Below are 7038 nucleotides of genomic sequence, written 5' to 3'. Positions count from 1 at the left end.
AATCATTGAAGAGTTGAACGAGAAGAGAGCTTAGATCAGGGATGCTTAACCTGGGGTCTGTGAACTTGTTTTTAAAATATTTTCATAACTGACTTCCTTTGTCATTCTAGGTATTTTATTTTATGCATTTCAAATCAGTGTGCTGAGGAATCTCTAGGCTTCACCAAACTGTCAAGGGGGTCCATGACACCAAAAAGATGAATGACCCCTGTCCGAAATCATCCCATTCAACCTCATTTTATGGAGGGTTATCACAAGTCAAGCTTCCACAGAGCTTTAAGGTTGAAGAGGCAGTATCCTCCAAAAAATCCAGTGAAGTAGGAGGTCCAAGCTCGGTGTTCCCCTCGAAAGCCAAGAAGGTCTAATAGCCAGACAGAGTAGCCTGCCCTGAGCAACAAAATCCTCATCTCTAAGGCGGGCAAGTCGCAGCCCAGAGAGGCTGGTGTTGAGAAGGCTGCATGCTCACACAGATGGGACATAGCCAGGCCAGCTGAACCCAGAATTCCAATTTTCTTCCTCTTCATCACGTCTCGGAGTCATATCACATTATAACTGAGAGAGGCCTCAAGTATGACTCTCTCTCTGGTGATAGGTGAGGAAATTCAGGCTCCCAAAGGGGAAGGGACTTGTTTAGGGTGACACAGCATGTTAGCAGCAAAGCTGAGATGTCTCCTGATTCAATCAATTGCTCTCTCCACTAAACCAGCTGCCATCCTTCCATCCCAAAGTCCTGGGCCCCAGCCTTACCTGTTCCTCCCCTCAGCCAGAAATGGGAGGGGGTAGTCAAGGTCATTGAGTGGTATCACTACCTCTGTCTGTCCGGTGGGAATCTTCCTGAAACCTGTTCTCAACTCAGAACCTGTCAGTATCCAGTTAGCCAGGGCAGGGCTGGACTGGGCTGGGCTAGTCTGGTACAGGTCAGAGGTCAATTTTGTCACCATTCCCAACCATGCTCAGGGCAGTCAACCACCCACACCCATTGCACGTAGTGCTAAACAGGCCGCCCGGAGAGATGTCTGGCCAGAGTCATGGGGTTAGAGGTCATCCTGGAAGAACCAGAAGGTGCTGGTTTCTCGGGACAGCCCTGGTCCCTGCTATTCTCTGGGCCCTCCCTTGGCCCTAGGCGACCCCCACCTCTTTCCAACTCCAGAGGACTTTCCCTGTACAAAGGGTTGACCTCTTGGGGCTATCCAGGAAACCATTTAGATGCCATTCTCCAGTCCTGCATCAGGATGAAAAGAGTGAATCTAAAGATACATGTCCATGCACGTACCATGCAGAGAGTCATCTCCAAGAAGCACAGAACACCACTCCTTCATTCACAGAACTGAATCTAGTAAGGAGTTAGGACACCAACACAAAGAAATATAATGCATGACCAATGACATACATGCATGAAAGAGAGAGAAGAAGGTTGTTACCTGCAAGGAAGATCAAGGAAAGCTCACTGGAGAGGAGGCATTTAATTGGACTTTTTTTTTTGGGGGGGGGGCAGGGAGCTGTCCAGGGTTAAGTGACTTACCCAGGGTCACACCGCTAGTGAGTGTCAAGTGTCAGAGACTGGATTTGAACTCGAGTTCTCCTGAATCCAGGGCTGGTGCTTTATCCACTGCACCACCTAGCTGCCCCTTAATTGGACTTTTAAAGGAGGGTAGGTGTTCAACAAGCCAAGAGAGGAAGCAAGGGCATCCTATGCTTACAAAACAACCTGAGGACATGGGGTGATTGAGGGGTGGGGGTGGGGGCAGGGAGCTGTCCAGGTTGGCTAGTCCATAGGAGGGTACAAGGGACCTCAGGGGCCATGTACTCTAATCCTCTGAATTCACAGATGAAGAAACTGAGGCCCAGAGAGGAGAACCTAGGTCACACAAAGCCAGAATTTGAATCCAGCTCCTCTGACTCCAAACCTAGCCCTTTCTCCACCATACCAGGCAGCTAGTCTGACACAATCTCTAAAGTTCCTACAGCTTAAAAGATCACTGGATCGGGGCAGCTAGGTGGTGCAGAGGATAAAGTACCGGCCCTGGATTCAGGAGGACCTGAGTTCAAATCTGACCTCAGATACTTGATATTTACTAGCTGTGTGACCCTCGGCAAGTCACTTAACCCTCATTACCCCACAAAGATCAATGGATCGCTGTTTATTTTTTTAGTTAAATTTAATTAACAAATTTATTAATTCTTCATCTTCCCTCCCACTCCTTCTCAATTGGGAAAAGGAAGAAAAATAAAACAAAATCTTTGGGACAAATATGTGTCATCGAGAAAAACAGATTCCTGCATCGGCTATGTTCAGAAACCTATGTTTGCTTGTGCATCCTAAATCCACTGCCTCTGTGGAGAGGTTGGGAGAACACTACATCATCGTCCTCTGGAATCGGGACTGGTCACGGTGTTGATCAGATGAGCCACTGTTTATATTGCACTTCCTTCATAACAAGCTTGAGAGGTCAGCAGTGTGCTGGGCATAAGTACCCTGATTCTTATTTAATAGATGAGTCAATTGTAACCCTTTCATCCCTGAATCAACCCTTTCAATCCCTGTTCAAGGACTCCCTCACCTGGGTCACTCTTCTGGAAGGGCCCCCAGGATATTTCACTTCATCTCCTACTCCCTGGTCATCGTTACAGTCTAGACAACCATCTTATGGAATGCCTGTCCGGGTCTCTCCCCCCACCCCCACCCCCCCTTGTTCTGGAACCAATAATTGCAGAATTATTCCTGGGAGGCATGTGTCAATCTACTCATTATCCCAGTAACTTTCCCACCAAAGTGCCCCTCCCTGGCTACTAGTCCACCACATGTGTGGTCTCCTCCTATTAGAGTTAAGCAATTCGAGGTCAGGCCCATCTTTATCGTTGAGTTGTTTTTTTCTTTTTAATATACCTAGAACTCAGTTCACCATTGGCCCATAGGAATCAATGAATAAATGCTTTTGCATTCTTTCATTTATTTATTCATTTAAGAGCTTCCCTAGGGTCACAATGTAGGTGACAGAGACTGGGCTAGAAACCAGGTTAGTTACCAGAGAGGGAAAAGGGTAGGGCAGGGCCAGGAATTCCTACCTGTATGCAGATTCCTAAATTTATATTATGGTTATTTGCATATTCTCCCCTTCCCTCCACTCCCATTCCATCGGGTTTATGCTCCTTAAGGGAATAGTAATCATAACAATGATGATAAGGAATTATGCATACTTTTATCTTTATCACCCATGCTTAACACAGGGGTTTGCACTTTGGAGGCCCTTAGTTTGTTAAATCAAATTAAATTTCTCTCTTGACCTAAGAGCACATGCTAATATCAACAGACTGGTGGCTGGCCAAGGGTTTGACCTTATAGAGAGATGTACTTTGGCCCAACAGAAAGAGCAATTTCCTTAAGTTTAACTTACACAAAACTGGAATAGGCTCTTTCAAGCAGTAATGATTGCCCCATTACTAGACAGGTACTTCACAGACACTGGATGACCACCCATGGGGGATTTTATAGACTTCATTATTTGAATTCACTATTTGGTTAGATGATATTTGAGGTCCCTCCCAATACTAAGGTTCTATGATTCTTTTTTTTTGTTTTTTTTGCAGGGCAATGGGGGGTTAAATGACTTGCTCAGGGTCACACAGCTAGTAAGTGTCGGGTATCTGAGGCTGGATTTGAACTCAGGTACTCCTGAATTCAGGGCCGGTGCTTTATTCACTGCACCACCTAGCCACCCCTGATTCTATGATTCTTTGAAAATAACAATCCTGGTCAGATCTGATCTATTCAGATTACCCAAAATAGAGGGAGGGAAAATGAGAATTCCCTGGGGAAAAATAAAAGTTGGGGTAGCAGAACTCAAAGCAATGGTGGTTTTCCATTCTCTTGTGGTCTCAGGCTTGAGCAGACTAAACAGTTGAGATAAGATTACTCGATACTTCTTAAACCAAGAATTTAGGATAAAGCAGAACCCCTAATTTTACAACCACCCCAACTCACTTTTCTCATATGAAGGTCTCCATTCCCCCTATTGTTTCTTAGGAAAGCATTCAATCAACAAGTCTACTTTGCCAGTGGTATACTGGTAAGTATTTAACAACCAGCTCTGGGGGAAGAGATAGAGTATATTCAACATATTTTTTTTAAATTCTGAATCCTTTTTTATCCCCCCCACACTTTTTAATATTTTTTCCCAGTTACATATAAAGACAAATTTTTTTTTTTGGTGATGCAATTGGGGTTAAGTGACTCGCCCAGGGTCACACAGCTAGTAAGTGTCAAGTGTCTGAGGCCGAATTTGAACTCAGGTCCTTCTGACTCCAAGGCCAGTGCTCTATCCACTGTGCCACCTAGCTGCCCCTAAAGATAAATTTTAACATTCATTTTTTAAACAAATTTTGAATTCCAAATTTTTTGCCCTCTTTCTCTCATCTCCCCCATCCCAAAGAAGGTAAGCAATTTTATATAGGTTTTATATATATATATATATATATATATATATATATATATATATATATATATATATATGCAATCATGTAAAACAGACTTCCATATTAGTCATGTTGTAAAAGAAGAAAAAGACCAAAGGAAAAAACCCATGGAAAAAAAATAAAGTATGTTTTGATCTGCATTCAGACTCCATCAGTTCTTTCTCTGGAGGTGGGTGGTGTTTTCTTCTTGAGTTCTTTGGAATTGTCTTAGATCATTGTATCATCGAGAACTAAGTCATTCACAGTTTATCATCATACAACGCTTAACATACTTTTAAGTTGAATCTGAATTACTAAAATTTTCTCCATTACTTTCTTAAGTCTAGACAAACCAACCAAACAATAAATCAAACCCAGATTTGTAGCCTTTGCCAATTTCTGAAGTATAAATGTTTATGACGAAAATTCACCAATCTCCTCTCAAATACCAGTAGGAGCTGACTCCAACACACTCCTGAATGTGGTTAGCACTGAGCCAGGCACCAGTGGAAGAGAAAGAAGGTACTTCATGAGATCAGGTTCTTGCTTATATTCTATCTGTGATTAACACATTAGAAACAATGAAGGAGCAAATTAAGTGCTCAACTAGGGGAACCTGTGTTTGGGTGCCGAGTTGAGCAGTTCTGCCTTCACTCATTATCTGTAAACAAACACTATAGTGTTTGGTCCAAGCAAGGGGGTATCCTTTTCTTTTTTCTTGTTTCATACTTAGTTTAACCCACCCACCTTCAGCCCCATTGTTTTTAGCCTCTTTATGACCTTCATTCATTTTAGACATTAGTTTTCTTGGCATTTTTTTTTTCAAACTCAACATTTAAGTACCTGCTAAAGCTAAGGAAATAGCAAAACATAGGTACCTCACTGACTATTCTTTAGTCATTTTTATTCCCTAATTAATCTAGCCCTTCTTTTTTTTTTCTTTACAGATGTGTATAATCGAACAAAACAAATTCTCACATTGACCATGCCCCTCCCCCTGAAAAAATGTTTCAACCTGCACTCTGAGTCCATCACCTATTTAACTTAGAAGTAGGAGCATGTTTCATCATGACTTCTCTGGAATCCTGGTTGGTCATTGTGTTGATCAGAGCTCCTAAATTTATTTGTCCTGACACTCTTTTTACAGGTCTATGTTTCTTGTCCCTTCTTTCAACTTAAGCACTATTTTAAAATTTTGAGCTCACTGGATAACTCCCATATGTCCACAATGATTTATTTAGCTACCTTCTTTTCTTCTTCCTTAGGTTTATTCACAATTGTCTTGTTAGAATTTCATTTCCTTTAAAACTCTATCCTTTATGATTTGGATGCCCTTTTTTTTTTTCATATTCTTTTTTTTTTTTTTTAGTGAGGCAGTTGGGGTTAAGTGACTTGCCCAGGGTCACACAGCTAGTAACTATTAAGTGTCTGAGGCCGGATTTGAACTCAGGTACTCCTGACTCCAGGGCACTGCGCCATCTAGCTGCCCCTGGATGCCCTTTTAAAGCTTCAGATCATGGAATCATATTCACCTTTTCTCGTGACTTTTAAAAACTTGCTTTCCTAAAGAATGAGATAATTATTTGGTTGTGCCTAGCATTTCCTTTCCTTAATATTATGAACTCCAAGATAATCGAGTCACTTTCTATCAAGGTTCCTACTATTTTCACAATACCAAACACTTCTTCCTTGCTGATCATAAAATGAAGTCCATAATAGAAATTTCCCTCATAGCCTAATCTGCCTTCTGAGATATTAAGCTATAGGTAAAGCATCAGAAATGCATCAGCTACTCTTTTAGCAAGAATGAGATATTCATCAGGAGTCTGGACAGTTCAAGTTCCCATCACAACTGTTCTAAAGTCCCCAACATGTCGCCTCCATGATCATTTTGTCATCTTGGTTCATTGATGAACATCTGTATTTGGGAAAATATCATCCATATCTTTCATCTGGCAAAGTAGGCTGCAGTGCATTGCTAGTCATATTCCTTCTGTTTCTTTCTCTTTATATCCTCATCCAAATGCTTTTCACTGCTGTTTTAACCTCAGGTTTGAGGATTTCCATTCAGGCAAGTGCCTTCTCTATGGACAGTACTACTCCCCACCCCTCTATGGAAAAAAAAAAGGGGGTCTTCTGGGACTTTAAGGAATGGACACATTTCAAAAACTTCTTGCAGGTTCATAGCATCATGGATTTAGATCTAGAAGGAAACTTTGAGTATATCAAATACCACATGTCATGTTATAGATGAGAAAATAGAGGAACAGAGAGGTTTAAATGACTTGAGCACAGGCATAGATCTAGCAAGTGTCTAAGGTCGAATTTGAACAAGTCTTCCTGAATCCAGGTTCCATATACTATTCACTATAGTATTTAGCTTCTTTCCATTCAGTGTCAGCCAATTTAGAGTCCCATAAGGCTCACTTTGCCTCTCTCAAAGATGTCATGATACCTTTACTTTCTCTACAATATCACTAAATACTTTGTTCACAAGAATAAGGTCAAGGCTAGTGACAAATGCAGATGTTGGGAGATGACAGGGACTGGTTTCAGGAGCCAGGACAGAAATTGATAGTCAGGGAG

Source organism: Dromiciops gliroides, chromosome 1 (assembly GCF_019393635.1).
Source record: "Dromiciops gliroides isolate mDroGli1 chromosome 1, mDroGli1.pri, whole genome shotgun sequence".
Lineage (NCBI taxonomy): Eukaryota > Metazoa > Chordata > Mammalia > Microbiotheria > Microbiotheriidae > Dromiciops > Dromiciops gliroides.
This window is presented reverse-complemented; position numbering follows the sequence as displayed.